At 42.1% G+C, this 18,813-nt stretch overlaps 1 long non-coding RNA gene across 1 annotated transcript; it reads right to left on the minus strand.

Annotated features, from left to right (window-relative positions):
- Positions 1–1,350: 1,350 nt before the first annotated feature.
- On the minus strand, positions 1,351–18,498 carry LOC119141617. The gene is made up of 2 exons (XR_005101992.1): positions 18,180–18,498; positions 1,351–1,716 (listed from the first exon to the last, which is right to left on the minus strand). It is a non-coding gene; the product is annotated as an uncharacterized LOC119141617 (long non-coding RNA).
- Positions 18,499–18,813: the final 315 nt, after the last annotated feature.

Raw genomic sequence — 18,813 nt, forward strand, 5'->3', positions numbered from 1 at the left:
ACTGAAGAGGTTTAACATATTTTTAAGTCTAAAGACCCTCCACATCCGCAGTGACAGGTTTCCACAGTCAGCAATGAGTCCTACAAAAATGAAAGTAAAACTTAGTTCGTTACTGTTTCTTTAAGTCTTTGTAGATGTTTGTACTGGTTGGTCTCAAATTCAGTAGTCCATTTTACATGCTTTGGAGAAAAGCCTTCCTCCAGTACTGCAGAGCTGGATCTTAAAGGAGCAAACTCTGTGATGCTCAGTAATGAAAGCCATTGCCCCCATCGTAACCGTATGGCTGTATAACCCTGGAGAAACAGGTTTACACTGCTGTTGGATCTTTACTCTCTGATCCAATTGTTATCTAAGGTGACGCTAGTGCAGCCCTGTATGGAGCAGGGAGCCTGTGGTGGGCTTCACGGGAGGACATTCAGCCACTGTTGTGTTGTGAAGATATTAAGGCATAAATAACTTGTATCTCAATGTTATGCACAGGCATTTTTTAAAGTCCAAGTTACTGAAGAGAGGCACCAGATCATTCCTGGGAAGGTAGGTGGGCATGGAAAATTACAGCAGGTCCCATTTCACTCAAGGGAAGGGCCTGTAGTGAAAAGCAACAGGAGTATTGCAGGTCACCCACCTGGGTTCCAGGCTCAAATGTCAGGAGTCTGGGACAGTTCTCCCTGCAAGATATTTTCTCTTATAAACAGAGGTGATACACTACTGCTGTTTTGCTGAATGAATTTTTCAGTATTACACTGCTTACTGCTCCTCCTTACAAACATAACATGCACCAAAATACCTTGGAGGACCAAAAGGGGGAATGTAAAATAAAGGTATGTTTTGTAAACCCTTCCAAGCATGAACTTAGTATTCTTATGTTGGAAGAATTAAGAAAGACCCAAATCTTTTTCAGAAAGAGGATGTTGAGTTTGGGAAGGTGTTACTTTAGTCTGTGGTCATTGCAAGAGATGCTAAATGCCTTAAACAAATGATAGCACAGCATGTGGTTGTATAGGCTGAGGGACGCTGATATGCTGTTGCCACAAAGGCCCCATAGATCTGGGAATACATCAGACCATCTAAGGACCATGTCATTTCTATGGCCTTGACAATGTGGAAAGAGGCTGATAGCAGTTGACTTCAGTAGAGAATCACAAAAGCATCCTCCAAAACCAATGTTTAGAAAATGTGTTGGATTTTTGAGTATGGTAAACAGTGATCTGGGTGGCACTCATCATCTAGGAAGGGAGCAGATGGCACTGGGGAATCCTGGCAGAGACAAGATCACATGCTAATGATTCTTTTAAAAACAAGAAGGGGACTGGGAATGGGCAGATGGAGCAGTGTAAAGGCTGGGAGTAATATGGGCAAAGGGGGCTTCATTTTAATTACTAATTTTTTAATTGAGAGTATTACAAACATGAATCAGGTGGGACTGGGCAGCTGTGAAAGGACATCTGGGACAGGATAAAGGATGGCAGAGATTTGGGAAGAAAAAGAGGGGCGCAGCTTTGTGAGGGCGCTTGACAGCACTGTGTCAGCCTGAAAGCCAGCTGGGGACTTCTGTCCTCTGCCTCGAAGACGCTTCATTTGTCCCCTGGGTGAGTATCCTGGGCCAAGGGTAGATAGTGCCACTCAGATGATGCTTCCCTGCCGTATGTGTCATGGAGCAGTCAGTGCCATTCTCTGTGCAAATGCTATGTGTGTGCTTTCTGTGTGCTTCAGCCTCTGTGAAAAAAAAAGTACAGAAGAAAAGGTGAAGTTAGGATCATGTTCTCTTTAACTGCTTGTGTTATTCAAATATTGCATTCCAAATGTTATTTAAACATTTGAAAATGTTTTATTTTAACACCTTGGTTAATACTCAGTAGAAACAGCCTGTCATTATTTATGCAGTACATTTACGTCCTATGTTTATTGAGAGTTTTAAGCATTTTAAATCAAATGTAGTCATCTGCTGTGTCAGCCACACTAATAGACATTAAAACTGAAACTTGTCATGTACTTAAAAAAACCTCTAAGTTTGTTTTACTTGTGACTAGAGAATAATCTTTTTAAAAGATAGAAAGTGAATCAAGACAAAATATGTTGGCCATCATTGACATTAGGGACAACAAACAGCTTTAAAGTGACCTTTCAGGAGTTCTTAATTAAAGTGTGGATGGCTCTAAAAATCAAGAAGCTTGTTAATACTTGGCATACTTCTATACAGTTACACCTTGCTGCTCATTCTAAGAATCTAAATTAAACACATTATAAGGATGGCAAATGATGGGGCAGGGTGTGTGTGTGTGTGTGTGTGTTTTCTTAACCATATTTTTTTTCTCACTGCCCACAGTAAGTTTAAAATCAGTATACGGTGATTTTTAGAACATCATTCTGACATGATGCACAGACTTCACAACTCTGCAGCTGGCAGCAGTCACGCTGCTGATGGGTACTGTGCACAGGCTGATGTGTCTATAGACCTTTGTAGGTGTATACAGATAAGTACATGCAGAAAGTAAGACAGAGTCATCAGTTACAGTTACTGTTACCTTCTGAAGGAAGGGCTTTGTGAATCAATTAAGACCACTTCAGCTGAAATTTTGACACAAGCAATTCCTTTTGCACCCACACAGTACTGATAAGCATTTTCAGCCAGGCAGTCTAAAATGATGCTGATCCTTTGAAAATCAATAGATTCATAACAGTTTATTTCAGCCAAGGACCATGCCTGTTGTTGATGCTGTCACTTTTGACAGTAATATAGCTTCTCTTTATTTAAGAATATATGCATTTATAATACATGCAGCAAGAAGTAGCAATTCAGTTGCTGCAAGTTGACACAGTATTTGTGTCCTAAACTGAAAGTTCTTTATAAAATATTTCAGCAGTTGCACTTAAGAGGGATAAATACTTGGCCTCATTAAGGACAGATTTGTAAATTACTCCAGTGAGGTCAAGATTTGTTCAGAGCCTATCATCTGAACCATGCAAACAGATGCTGCAAGCTCGCTGCTCTTTGATTTTGACTAGTGCTGACATCTTGCCATTCCATCACGTTACAACCTGCTAAGCACAGGACGTTATGACAAGGACTCAGAAGAAAAATTGAGAAGTATAAAGAAAGTTGCTGTCCAGTTTTCTCCGGATTTTATAGTTGATTTGTGAAAAGGACAACAGAAGCAATGCTTTCTAATAATTCTTGTTCCATCTTGACCCCCAAAGACACACTTTGAAAACTAAACATAAAACAGTTCAGGACAGTTTTATTCACATACATGCATAGTACACGTGGTCCTGAAACAACCGACACACACACAGGAGCTCATATGCTCTCTAATCTCTTCTAGCTGGCTGTGGCATCCTGCCTGCATCCTTTGTCTTACACAAACACGTAAGCCATGGCTCTCGGCCCAGTAGGATTCATGCCTAGTTAGGTCCTATGGCTTAACTGCAGCTTTCAGAACAGGCCATAAAAATTAAAGTGGCAGCCATACCATTGCATGAGATAGGAATGCATCAGCTTTTCAGCCCTGATAATACAGGAGAGACCACCAACTGCAATGGAAATCATGTTTTTGTAGAAGTCTTTCATTGATTACATACTACCTATGAATCTATGAATTTGTCTGGAGTCAAGTCCCAGTTATTGCAAACAAAATTGTAAATATATCTACAGTACACAAAAATAAAAGTTTCCTTCCCTAAGGTCACTTTTCATCAAAATGTTTAAAAAAAATCATTGTCAAAAAATCACAAAAAAGGGAGCATCAGAAGTCTTCTGCTTAAAGCAGCACCAGATATACCAACTTTATTCCTGAGTGGTGCTTATCTGACATGTTCCTTTAAGACCTACAATGACAGCAGTTTCATATCCTTCATAGTCTAACCTTCCACTTAAAAGTTGTTCTTTTAACCTAAATATCCCTTATGCATTTGAAGTTTAATATCAGTTTCCTCTCCAGACTAAACTAATCCAAACGTGTAATTCATTTTCTCATTTTCGTATTTTTAGATGATTCATGTTTCTTTCCATTAGATTCCTGTATTAGTCCACATATTTCTTGAAATTCAGCATATGTAAGTAGAGAGTATACTTGTCAGGACTACCCAACTGTAATCCCAGAAAACCTACTGAACAAATGGCCTTATTCTGTCATTAAAACTATACATGAAACTCTTAGCAGTAACAGAGCCAGCACAGATCTCTGAAATCCCATTTGATCCTTCCTTTCATTTAGCAATTATTTTCTCTCCCCAAATACTCCATTTTGCTTATGATTGCCCAGCACTTCTGCACTTACCTGCAGTTCTGTGCAGGTCGTAACTCCCTAGCTTGTCTTAGGGATATTCCATGAAACACTGTCAAAAGCTGTACTTGAAGTCTGTCATGGCTATCAGTTCTCACAAGTGCACAAGCCTGATTGCAACCCATAATTTTGAAAATTTCATGCTATCTATTATTTATGACTTTGTTGGGTTGTAGATATTCCTGTGCTACTATTTGTTCCACTGCTTTACAGAAAAAAAATCTCAGGAAGAGTAGCCTTCAGTTTGTAAAGAACACTTTCAAATCACTTCTTACAGTTATAAAAATTACACATGCAAAACCTGTGAGAAAATCAGTAGAAAATTTATGGAAAACTAATAGCAAACCCTGATTTTACAGTGTTAGGCTCTCCAACAATAAGGGATGCTCATAACTCTTGCTAAGGATTAATCTCTTCAAAGCAGTCTTGTTATTTTTGTTTATATTACAGAAATTGGCTTAATTGGGGGGGTGTTTTGTTTCAGGCACAGAGCAAGTTTGCTTTTGCAATTACACAGCTGACAACATAGCCTTCTTTTGGTTTGAAAACCTTCTATAAAACTGGATTTTATATGAAGCTGTTTTGGGGTTTTACCATGGTAATGGTGTTGTGTTTCTATTTTAAGCCAAATTTACTTCACTAACCAAAGAAAGAACTCATCCATATGAATTAAGAGTCACTTCAGACATGTTATAAGGATAAATAACAGTAATTTTTATTCACAGGGAACAACAAAATAGTGAGGTTTTTCTCACAGCAGGTAAATGGTGACAATGGTGACAATGGGTGACAATACAAGGACTATCCGCATCCTATCTAGGTCACATGAGGTGAAGAGTTTGCTTAGTCAAGCTCCACATCCCAACTGAAGCAATAAAGTGGAAATTCAGTAAACCTCTTTTGGACAAAACTGAGTTAATGTTGCCCTCACCAAACAGCAGTGTCCCACACACTCCACATTTTGGGGCAAAAGAATTCCAGTCTCAGCAGTACTAAGCAAAAAGGCATTAGGAATTCAAAACCTGCTGAGACAATATGAAAAGCTGCCTTTTATAGATATAAAGGAAAAATGTGGGACTGATTTTATTTGGCTACATTTAACTGGAGGAAATTCTTTTGTACTTCCCTGTTCTCTGCAATTCATCTGCCTTCTAGACGAGGAGTTTTACACTGACTCCAGTGAGAGACCTTGTCTGATTTAAGTCTCCTAGGGGCTTTACAATGTATTTGCCTGTTTTTTCCATCTCCTTCTCCCTTTCTCCATTCTATATTTGTTATACAGCTTAATGCCATTCACCCTAGCAATACAGTAATCAAACTGCACAGTCTGGACTGCTGTTTCTGCTGAACCAGAGCAGTGCTTGGATTAAGACTCCATGAAAATTCTGAATCCTGACATTTTCATGGCAGCAAGTTTGCAGTGGGCTTTTTTAGACATCAGTTATTTCAGTCCTGCTTTTCTCTGTCCTTCTCTCCTGGATGCTTAGCTTTAAGGTAGAATGAAGTTCATTCTGTGGCGCTCTGGTATTTCTGCGGGCTGCAGAGGGAAACCCTGCTAGGGATGGTAGTGCCTGCCCCAGAGGAATATACTCTGCTTGTGGGCACTTTTCAGAAACACCACAGAGGACTAACTGAGAGCACTGTGCCCCCTCCCCTTCCAGGAACTGAGATCCTCTTTCACAAGAAGAGTACTAAGTGTGCACCCTTACTTGCTGACCCAGACACACAGCAGAACCAAATATGAGGTTATGCTGCAGTCAGTAGTCTGGAGGCACAGATGTTAAATGCTTAGCCATGTTGTTCTTGCTTTGCATTTTCAGCACAACTCTTACAGAAAAGTTTTCAGTTGTGTCCTGGGACCTGTTTATCTTCTCATATAACAGATGCAAGAAATTGCATGAATTAATGTGACTGATTAATGCTTTGGTTTTCCATATCTGTAATGTTTGGTATATGCAGTACAATTCTGAAGACTGTGAAAGAGAAAAATGTGAGTGGTAAGTGGGAATACCATGCTAGAGGAGAGGGAGGGAGCAAAAAAGGCAATGGAAAGGAAAACTTTGCTATCAGTATTTATCTGGCACCAACTGCTGAATTTTAGTTGATAGTGACCATCTTTAATGACCCTTGTCTTTAACTGTTGAAGACAAACACAACACTATCATATCATCTCAAACAGCAAAATGCATGAAAAGGACCAATCTGAAAAACTTGTCAGCAAGTTTCCATCAATACTACCACCAATTTAACCATCAATATTAGCATTACTTAAATTATTTAACCTACTTTTAGATTCTGTGTAATATTAGTAAAATCAAATGCATGAAACTGGGGACTGCAAAAAATATATTAAAAAGCAAAAAGGTTTTGTAGGAGTAAGAAAAGTTTGGGCTTAGTGTAGCTGATAATAGCTGGCACACACCTCTTCTGCCACTCACACTTGCCTGTCATAAATAATTTACCTATGATGGTTACAAAAGCATTAGTAATACATGACTGACAAGAGCCCTTTCGAATCTTCACACTGGGCCCTGATACCCTACAGATAGTTGTCAAGTACCCACCAGCCATCAAACATTTGTAAAATCTCCCTTTCTCTTTCAACTGCAATTGTAATACATCTAAGTAATTAAAATAACCTAGATGTCAGCGCAGGTAAACTTGGTAACTAGGTGAAATGTCCTAAAAATGCCTCACTTTCAGAAATAGAGTGTAATATGCAGAGCCACAGCTATATTAATGAATTCAGCTACCATCTCAGCTTCACTCATACTAGGTTCACAAGGAACTCCCCTGCACATTAATGAGAATATTACTATGACTTATAAGTTGTGTTAAGGAGTAAATTGCTCTGCAGAGTGCTAAGCAATTACGCTGGGAGGGCAGTCAGTTTGTACAAGGCAGAAAACAATGCAGACCTCTACTTACAGCAAACCCAAGATTGTCATCTGTATCAGATAAACATGTACACGAGATTTTCCAAGCACTGAAATAAAAGCTCATCTTAAGTCTCTCCAAACCAGATGAAAGAAGAAGACATCTGGTCACTCAGCTTAAAAAATAAAAGGCCTATGAATTGGTCAGATGTTACCACCACACAAATATTCTCTCTCACACCAAGCAGAGAATGGTCCCTGTGCACACCAGAGGCAGTCTCCTCCCCCTCCTTGCTCAGAATCCATCGTGACACACTCCTGACACACACCATGGCCTTTTTTGGGGTCACGAGTTTGTGAAGTGCTAAATTCCTGCTACTCTAACTTGGCTTTGACACTGCCAGGCTGTTGATATACAACGCCTGTTCCAGTACACTGGCTAGTCAGCATGGCACCATCCTTATCATTGCTTGTTTACTGTAACTCCAGGGCAGGGTTTAGCTGCAAACATTTCTTTTCATGAAAGACTGGACAGTTATGTCTGCCTCTCTGTATCCTTCCCTCTTTTAGCTTTTGGGAGTAAATGCTCCCCCCTTGGAAATGTAGTTTATGAGTACTGAGATTTTTTCTTGCTTGATCTGTCAAATTGGGCAGTTTCACTTCCTCATTTTTTGGACTTTACATCTCATGAGACTTAAGTATAGGTGATAATTGAAAGTTTACCTCTGCATGAAAAGACTCCTGGAATCTATCAGCTTAACCAAATGAACTCACTCTCAGACACATGGAGGGGAATGTCACTTCCCGTAACACTATACAGAGTAGCATGAAAACATGGCAACATGACTTTAATTTTAGTATAAAAGATGACTTTATTGCATTACTAATTCCCAGGTGTATCTTAATGACAAGCAGTAGCATCACGTTTGTCATATATTTGACTAAGGAGATTGTAATGTATAAAATAATATTGGTACTGTGCCTTTAAGTTTCTTCAAGTCCTCTCGTTTTGTTGCTAGTACTCAAATACTCCTGAAATGTCTGCGGTGGCATGATTTGCTATGCTTTGCCAGAGCAGGAGAAGAATTTGAAGAAGGCTTTTTGGCACAGATTCAAGATAAAAGCATGTTTCTTATATGCCATATCTCAATTCCCTGAATGATTAACAAACCACATTTAGCATATGCTTCTGATGCTTTGAATATCTTTCCAAAGATGTGGTCCTAACATTTTTTTATACTCTTAGGAAATAATAAAGGAATTAAATCTAGTGAAAACTTCTGTATGCAATGCCTTAACTTTCAACAAGATTGAATCTGCTCCATTGCAATTTTGTACGTCTTGAAAAATGTAATTATGACATTATATCTGACATTAAGGCAAAGAATTCTGAGGCAAATACTACTAATAGTATTGTGCAAAAATTGCAGTTTTATTTTCAGTCACACGGTATATTGTATATATATTATAATACACAATACACCAGGATTTTTACTTTTAAAAAAGTGTGACTTCAGGTCCAGCTAAGTATAAACATAAAGGAGGAAAAAATATTTTTAAATTCTGCATATATGTAGATCCCAAAGCTGGGGCTTTTTTCCCCCTGTAAACTCCAAACTCCCCTTTGTAGGTATTAAATAGAATCAAGCATGTGCAAACCTTAAATTTAGCTCATCAGCTATCACAACAGCTGAACCACTCCATAGAGAGGCAGCTGCCATTGATGGTATACACATTTCTGTGCTCAGAGCTATGCTCATGGAAAGTGTATACTGTACATTCCAGCTTCATGATGACACAGCTGTACCCCACGATAAGCCTTTCTGCACTGCGGATGTCCCTCATTTGCCAGGACTGCTGATGCCTGCAAGCCCTGGTTAAAGCTGGCATTGTCACCAGCAGAAACGCAAGATGGGGCGCTGTGCTCCCTTGCAGGGGATTGGTGTGTCTAAGCACACAGCCTCACCATTCCTAACAAACAGCTGGTCATAAAATCCACAAATGAACACATAAAGTTCATAGAAATATCCAGAAATTTCCTCTATGGCCGTGGCATCAAAGACAACTTTTCACAGGCAGTTAGCTAAGCCTGCTGCTCTCCACTGCTTAAGCTGGCCTTGTCTAAAACAAGAGACAAAAATGTGAGTCATTTTATACAGGAAGAAGTGTGTGGAGGAGCAAGGATAATTTTAAAGGGGAGTCAGCATGAGGGCAGAAGGAAAAGGCATACCCAGCTCTGACATAGTAGACCATGAGTGACGCGTCAGTTGGGTACCTCTGCAGGAGCTACACTTCCAAACTGGCAGATGTCATCAGTGTACCATCACCATCATGACTCCTGTTCCACAGACATCTGGATGAAACTAGCCCTAGGTCTTCCAGCGCTTCAGGGACTGAGTCATCTAGATAAAGGGTCCATCCTCCCACAACGAGTCATCTAATATGACTTTTCCTGGCCCTCAGCTTCTCGATTTGTCTTTTGACTTAGAGCTGAGCACTTGTCTTTGAACAAGGTTACTTTTGCCTCACCATATTTCCAAGGAAGAGGATGCCACTGTGTAGGAGTCTCCATCAGGAATTTCAATCATCATGTTTCTACTAGGACTGGTCCCCCTGCCAGAGCAAGCCCACCCCACAGAGATGGCTCACAGCTCTACACTGCAGGAGTCATTTCACCTTACAGTCACCAGAGGGAAGGGAAAACTCCATTCCAAAAATCATTGCATGACATCTGCCATGGCTGGTCATGACTTCCTTCTCATGAACATGAGCCAGCAGTGTGCCCAGGTGGCAAGAAGGCCAATAGCATCCTGGCCAAAACAGTGGCCAGCAGGATGAGGGAAGTGATTGTCCCCCTGTACTCAGCACTGGTGAGGCCACACTTCAAATACTGTGTCCAGTTTTGAGCCCTCCACTTTAAGACAGGCATGGAGGTGATGGAGCGTGTCCAGAGAAGGACAATGAAGCTGGTGAAGGGTCTGGAGCACAAGTCTTACCAGGCGCAGCTGAGGGAACTGAGGTTGTTTAGTTTGGAGAAGGCTCAGGGGGGACCTTACTGCTCTCTGCAGCTACCTGACAGGAGCCTGTGGGCAGGTTGGGGTCGGTCTCTTCTGCCAAGTAAAAAGTGATGGGACAAGAGGAAATGGCCTCAAGTTGCATCAGGGGAGGTTTAGATTGGATATTAGGAAAAATTTCTTCACTGAAAGGGTGGTCAAGCATTGGAACAGGCTGCCCCAGGGACATGGTGGAATCACCATCCCTCGAGGTGGTTAAAAAATGCATAGATGTGGTGCTTAGGGACAGGGTTAAGTGGTGGACTTGGCAGTCCTGGGTTAACAGTTGGACTTGATGATGTTAAAGATCTTTTCAAACCTAAATGACTCTATGATTCTGTGATTCTATGTAGGCCAAGCAAGGAGTATTCTCTACTTAGCACTTCAAGATGATACCAGAGGAACATGTTTAGCAGACAAAAACAACAGCAGATACTTTTAAGGAGGCCATGGGAAATGTAGTGCGCAAAGAAGAGAAAAGGCCTTTCAACCTAATTATTGCTCAGCCCCTCAGCTGGGCGAGCAGGAAACAACAGGGGAACGCTGCACGTGAAAGAGTCCATCCCCATCACAGAGCTCAGCAGCAGGAACAGAAGCACTATAGCCAGGGGAAGGGAACTCTTGAACCTGATTAAAGCCGAACCAGTTGCTAAAAAGGATTTAGTGTTCTTCGTCCTTGCTCCAGGATATTAAACTAGTCTCTTAGGTGTATTTAAAGCAGACTGGCAACATCTGAATATTGGAAAAATATAAGGTAAGGTCATAGGTTGTGGGGTGGAAAAAGGTGAATTACATGAAGTTGTGGTTCTCCAGGTGGCTCCAGCATGGAGCACCCATGCAGCCCTGTTCTCAAGCACAGCTGGTCTGAGCAGGAGGTATAAAGTTGCACTGCCCTGAGAGCTGGAAGAGGCTCCAAAGGGGGAATAGTTACAGGAGGAAACATTAACATAGCTACAACATTGTTCTTAATACTCAGAAAAAGATCTTTTAAATACCTGTGCAGGAATTTGTCAGGCAAAAATAAGAAATTTCCAGAATCTGAACTCTACTGCACTAGGCATGAGACACAGCTGTCTCTTCACACTGCCAATCCAAGTATCAGTGCAACCGCGCCCTACATTAAAGTCCAAAACACACCTGCTAGGCTTGATGGGGTTCTAAGAGCATTATATTAGCTTTTATTGGAGGTAATTTTAAAATTAATTCATTTTTTACCAATTCCACCCTTTCCTCACTTTTGCATTTCATTCAGCTCAAGCTGTTTCCTAGATCAACCCTAGCACTGAAGTCGAACAGCCTTCCCACTGCTGTCAATGGGCACTACACCTGACTGATAGTCAAGCAGCCACCATAAGGAGGGAGGACAGCCCAGGCACGGGTTGTTTTGGTAGCCCTTGGGCACACGGTGAGGTTCACATGCTGCAGCATAGCCCCTAGAAAGGCTGCCAGGACTCTGCAGGAGCACTGTGCAGCCCAAGTGGTGCTGAGCCTGGTGAGCTCAGGCTATGCAGGAAGATGAGGGAAGCAAGGAATGGGGTTTGCTGTCTCTCTGCCTCCCCAGCAGAGCTATGTGGCAGCAGGGTCCAAGCCCCATTTGAGACAAGCATTGGAATCAGACTACCTATGCAATCAAACATAGCTACAATTTTATTTACCAAATGTCAAGGTGTTTTTCTGTGATGTGTATTGCATCCTATTTTTTTCTAAGTGTAACTCCTGGATAACTCTTACCAAGTGTTCCTCTTACTGTTGCCGTATAATTTCAGAAAAATATTCATTCACTTTAAATTCCCAAAATATAGGTAATCCACAGCATGTTTTTCTTTAAATATAGGCACAAATAGCTCTGCACATACTTACACAAATACAGCCCCAACAATTCCTTAACTGTACCTGAAGAATTTTGAACCCATAATAATTAATCTATCCCAGGCTTTGGACTAGCACTATGGTACATGTTGCAATACTAACCTCATCTCAGTAACATCCACAACCATTTTCAAAGAAGTTCCACAAGTGTTTTGTATATGATGTTTTAATTTACAGGGGAGTTAAAAACGGAATATAGAATATCCTGGACAATTGCTGACTTTTCATGCATGTGTTGACTGAGTATCTTGCACTGGGAGAGCTAATAAGAAAATATTTGACTGTACAAGGCTTAGGGGCTTACTATTCTTCAAGAGCAAGAGACGACTAAGTGTGATCAATGTATCAGAATACTCTTTGCAGATCTACTTTATCTTTTATTCTGAGACTGCAGAAGAAGAAGGCGGCTGTTACTGGCATGTTTTGGAAGATACTGTTTCAGAAGATCAGTTTTGGCCAAAACAGGAGTGCTTGACACATTACAACAACCCCTTAACCACTAAGCTGCTGACTTTTCTGTATATTTAGTTATTGATCCCTCAATCTTAACAAACTAGAACTCCTGTTGCAATACCAAAATTGCAACATAAGTACTGCTGAAGTACGTGCTACCAAAGCTGCTTTGCTCCACACTTAATTTTTATTAATTAAATTGATGCTTATGCAAGTTGTTGTCAGGTTGAAAATATTGGAAAATTATTTTTACCCAGGCCTACCTCCAGCAAAAAACTTAGGCATATGCGTAAATATAAGCATGTGAATAGTCTCACTGATTGCAATAAATGGGGTTGCTTTGTGAGCCTGAAGAACTTTGTGAACCTCTTCTGTAGCTTGTCCCAGGTATAACACTGCAATGTGTCCTATACTGCTGACAGTATATTGCAAATAAAAAGTGAAGACTGCATGCAACAGGAAAAGGCTATCCTACTTCTGTGTCAGGTAGGCACGGCAGCTGCTATGTGATCTCTGACATTTCACTGTGCACTGGATAGAAACTTCAAACGCACATGCACATACATCTGTATACTGTGTTCGTAGCACAGCACCCACATTTGCTTTCCTCCAGACAAGATCCAGAGGACAAGACTAGGACAGACTGAGAATGACTATGCCCTTCAAGATTTCCCTGCAGGCTGACTTGAGGCAGAATTAATTTACTTAGGAACAAGTTGTGTAATACATGCAGTATATTCCAGAAATCATTTGAAACAGCTCATCGACATTTCAAGAGAGTTTTGGTGTTTAGAACTAGATACCTTCCCAAATTTTACTCCCATTATTGCAGTAAAGTGCAAAGGTCCCTCTCAGCATAAATATGCCTGCTGTGCAGACCTTGCACAAAAGCAAGGCACATCTGGAAGTGTAGCAAGAGAAGGACAAACAAGAATAGGAGCAAAGTAATATCATAGTATCAGAGAAAAACAGTGGTGGAAATGTGCTGATGAGGTCACACCGCGATGCTTTCCCTCCCTCTGTCCCAATGCTGTCCCAAATGCGTATACACTGTTCCTCACTGCTGTTTGTCTAACTTGTTCTGTAAAACCTCCAGTGATGAAGACACTACAGTCTCCCTAGGCAAATCATTCCAGTGCTGCACTGTCCTGGACAGGGAAGACAGACTGTTCCCCTGTTTTTTACAGCAGCCTTTTACGTATTTCAAGACTAGTTACACAGATTAGATTAGCCAAGAACCTTGATTCTGACTGAGCTCATGGTTGGTTTATGTTTCAGACAGTTATTGATTGCTGGCTCAGGTCCTGTTCATTTTCAAACACTTTCCTATCTTCTTTTAACTTGATGTGCTCCCTGAGTGTAGCCAAGGGTTCAGGACTCACACATTCAGCTCACCTAATTGCACACACACTTCTCTCTAATATGCTCATTCAGGTGGGAGCAGCAGCACATGCAGAGCCTGCCAGATGTTGGTACAGAGGATCCACAGGCGTTCTCATCACCCATGGACCATCCAGAAGAAATACAGCTCAATTTCAGATGCCCATCCATGTACATTGATGCCTCTTCTTTTTTCCTAAGTAATCCCACTCCCAATGGGAGTCCTGTGAAGCAGTCGTTCTCGCTCTCAAAAGCCTGCAGAAAATTTTGACCATCAGCTGGGCTGACACCAACATCTATATGAAGTTGCTTGGTGCCAGAGCACCAAGACATTGAGACAGGAACAGGGAAAGTTGGACCAGCTGGGAGCCCCAGCTGCAGCTCAGCTCTGGGGCTCAGCCTTTCATGTGCAGCTGCAGGATTTACTGTTGAAGACAAAAAGGGAAAAAATCTATTATCTTAAAACACCTTAGGAAACAGTTGGTTTGTGTGGCATTCAGTAAAATGTGGAGTACCCCAGAGTTATGAAACATTATTGTTAAGGTTAGGCACATTCAAGGCCCTGTGCATCTGAGGTATGACACAGGCAATCACTTGAGCAAATTATTCTTTTTCCCCCAGCGAAAAGAACAGGGAAAAGATAAAACAAAGAGTTAAAATAAAGCTGGGTGAGAATTCCAAATACACTGACATTTCATTACCTTCAAACATTCAAGTGAAGAACCCTACACAGCAGTCTCTGAAGGTGTTTTTAAGGCAGTTTAGGTATGTATTACATTTCAAAAACCTGCATTACAGAGGTTACAGACTTACAAAGTCTACCACTGCATGACATTTCCTAGCTAAACCTCTCCAGACTTTGCTGGAACAACCTTTCACTCTTCAGATTATTGTTCTTAACATCATCAAGACATTTCCAGTGAAGGCTGATAATCTTAGATACATCACTGTCCAAAACCAGATTCTTGGGCAAAATACAATTAATAGGAAAATTTCTAGCAGTCTTATCAAGACTCATGTATTGAGTTTCAGGCCCCAGATGGGGAGTGTGCACCTGCCCTTGTGCAGGCACATGCCAAACCTCAGCTCAAACTCCTCTGACACCTGCTTCCTTCCACTAAGAGCAACGTACTCCACAGGCCACTCCCACTTCTGCTGTCTCCTGCCTTCCTCCTTTCCCAGGACTCATACTCCACCTACCCCATCAGGAAATTTTCTCCTCTTCCTCAAAGGCAACATCAGTAGTGGGACCATTTATAGTATGCAGAAAGAAGCCCTCCCTGCTCTGGCCATGCCTTCCACCCATAACAAGGAATCACACCTTGAAGCTTCAGGACAGAGCCTGGCCACCACAATTCTTTCAAAAATTCATCAGCCAAACTAATCTTATCATATGGCTAAGCTTGGGAAAAAAATTAGAAGAGACCTCACGAGATGCATCCCTGACATGAAGGGTGTCCTTGTTTTCACATAACAAATCTCTCCTCCAAAGCATGGTCTTGTCTACACTGGTAGGATTTTGATTCTATGTGGAAAAATATACCTTCCCCATCTTATTCTGGGGAACAGCAACAACATTTTCAGTTGGAAATTATCCAACAAGGAAGACAAACTCAGCAAGGCATCTGCTTTGGAAAAGTCATTCCTTTCCATCAGAAATTCTTCAGACCCTAAAATTTCAGTCAACATGGGGAACAAAGTTTCATGAAAGGAGCATAGACAGACTCACATACAGATGACACTAGATTGTAATGGCACTCATTACCTCAAATAAAAGGCAGAAGAGAAGCCTGTTATTTTGCAGAACCATGACTCCAGCATTCAGAGGCTTTTTATATGTAACTATTAAACGTGCTGAAGATCTTCAAATGGTTTGAAGCTATTTGGATCATCAGTTTCCAAATTGCACTGCATATATGTTGGCCTGAGTGACCAGCCAGGCAGCATGATTTGCCAGAAAACAGCATACACAAACCAGGTAAGTATTTGGTGTGATCCTTTAAGAATTTAGAGTGTAGAAACAAATAGCAAGCTATTTCTTGCTCACAGTTACCACATTCCCCACCTGAGCAGCTCAAAGCCAACCAGAACTGGCACATCATTCACCATCCACTGCTGCTTTTGCCATCCGTTTTCTACCCCTCTCTCTCATGCATCCAGCAAGCTTTCAGCCAGTCCCCACTATGACACAGTCAGTCAGTTCTCTGACCTTTCCATGGTGACCAAGAAGCTACTGAGCAAAAATGGTGCCTTCCACAGTTTTCACTTATTACATAAATAGTGTATAGGATGATAATATTATAAAAGCAACTAAACACAAGGCATAAAGGCCTATGTTATGGAGATAGGCAAACGATCAGCATTTAGAAAACCTAAATTGTTGTATTTGGAAATAAAATATCTAAAAAACGCATGACAGGGATTAAAATGTTGTATGTGGTGGTTTTGGTCCTCTCTACAAAATATGTATGAGTATGCCTTCTACATGCAATTGTCCCATATTTATGTGCAGCAAAGAGAACACAGGAATAGAGAAACTCTTATTCCTGTGCACAAACTAGTCTGAAAAATAAGTAAAGTCCTAAGTTGCTCTAAACTGAATATATAACCCATAAATTTATACAGCTGACTTGCTTAATGTATAAAATTGGCTTTTAATGTAGCTGTTAGCTGAAGTCAGTGGAATTTTGATGCATTCAGGAAGTTAAATATCCATTTCCTTAAAGTCCTGTATGTTTACCCAACAGTACAGCTATCTCCTCAAGCTCTTTTTAAAACCATGTATTCTTTATTTCTCTTTCTTACCAAATTATTTCCAATGCTGTGCATTGTGAAGTGCAGAAACCAAGGAAGACTTCCCATTCCCTCATATGCTGGAGCTGGTAGGACCTAAGATTTTCTAAAGGCAGTTCTTTGACTGGATGTGATACAGCTGTCTTTTTTGTTATGGTGATTTCTGACCATTAATGGAAGAAAGGAGAACTCTGAGCTGAATTCTTTGCGGTGAAGTTTGCACCAAGCATAGCTGTCCACATGCATGCAGAACAACTCCAGGCTTGGCCGATGTGCTTCTCTTTCTCCTGTTTTCTCCTGTTCTGTACAAGCGTGTTCTGGGATGTATGTTGTTTTGCTCTGTTACGTAAGACAAATGTTGCCTAGCCTGGTACAACCTTAGGTCAAGTTTGCTATACCAGCTGGTTTTCAATGCCAATGCTTGAATTAATACTTCTTTAAATACTGACTGAGGGACTAGTGCAGGAAAGAATATTTAACTCTATGGAGAAGCACATGATTATCATATGGACACTACCAGCTCTGTTCATCTGTGCATAGAATAAGTTTATATAATGCAGCTAGCATTGACAAGGTAAGTTTTCAAAGGCAAACCCTTTAATCACTTCAGCACAGTGAACTAAAAATATATCATAGTCATAGAATGGGTTGGGTTGGAAGCGATTTTAAAGATCATCTAGCTCCAACCCCCCAGTCATGGTCAGAGACATCTTCCACTAGACCAGGCTGCTCAAAGCCCCATCCAGCCTTCCCTTGAACACTTCCACGGGTGGGGCATCCACAGCTTCTCTGGGCAACCTGTTCCAGTGCCTCACCACCCTCACAGTAAAGAACTTCTTCCTAATAGCTAATCTAACCCAAGTGAATAAATTGCAAGGCACTTCTACAAACTTCCTGAAATGCGCTGATAAACCTAAAACATATAGATGAAGAACACTTGAATCTTGACACAAGTGAATATGTTTAATATTCATTACATACAATGACGTACCTCTTCCCAGAAAAGTCTGTAAGCCAGGCATGCATAACAAGACACATGAAAGCATGAGTGGGGACAGAAAATACAAACCCTGAGAATGACCTTTGATAATTCATATATACCTATGGTGCTATGTTGTTATGGAACAACCATGTCCTTGAAAAGCTTTAAGTTTCAGGAGTGCTGTGCCATGCCATCACCTTCAGCTCCCAGGGAGAGCAGCGGTCTCAGGGAAGTGGGAGGTGGATAGCCGGGGCAGGCTGGCTACCCGGGTACCTACAGGAGCCTGGATTTCACATGTGGCTCATTGCCCTCTGCCTTCAGTTTGACTGTTAAGTACATTTTTAGTAGATGCACAAGAACATAGTAATTTATGTCTGCAGACCGTCTAGAAAAACAGAGCTACTGCGTAATTTAAAATGCTCTTTAAATTGATTTTATACCAGTAAGTCGCATTGATACACAGGGACATTGTACTAGTACCAGTAATTACCTGGAGATCTGGTGGAGGAAGAGAAAGCAGTCCAGATCTTCTCTACTTTATGTTGGTTTAAAATAGCAACAACCCATCAAAATGAAGGGCCCTGTAGTGGTGTAAATAACACGTAAGGCCGCGCAGCCACTACAGCCGCACAAAAACAAAAACCCGTTGTTGCTCGGGTCTGCCATCGCGGGCAGGGACAGGAGCAGCACAGCACACCGTCAGCAGAACTAACACCCGCACTCTGCAGGAGCAGAACAGCCTCCGACCCGCGCCCCAGCGCCGGGTGACGCCTTCCACGACCACGCTGGGAGGCGCGACCCAGCGTGGGCCTCGCCGCCGCCGAAGGCCCCGCGCTCCCGGGAGCCGCACGCCGGGGCGGAGCCGCCTCCGGCCGGCCGGGCCCCTGCGCACCGGCGCCTGCCCTGGCGGCCCCGCGGGGCCAGGCCGCTGCCGCCTGCCGCGGGCCTTGTGCGGGCGGCCGCGAGAGCCGCCGTGGGCAGCGCGGAGGCAGGCGGCCGGCAGCCAGCCTGCTGCCCCGGCAGCGCGTCGGGGCGTTCCGGGCTGGCCTTGCCGGAAGCAGAGCCGGCGGGCCGAGGGGCGGCGGCGGCCCGGCCGGCGTTTATGCTCGGGGGCCGCTTGGCTT

The sequence above is a fragment of the Falco rusticolus genome, chromosome Z (genome assembly GCF_015220075.1).
Source record: "Falco rusticolus isolate bFalRus1 chromosome Z, bFalRus1.pri, whole genome shotgun sequence".
Taxonomy (NCBI): domain Eukaryota; kingdom Metazoa; phylum Chordata; class Aves; order Falconiformes; family Falconidae; genus Falco; species Falco rusticolus.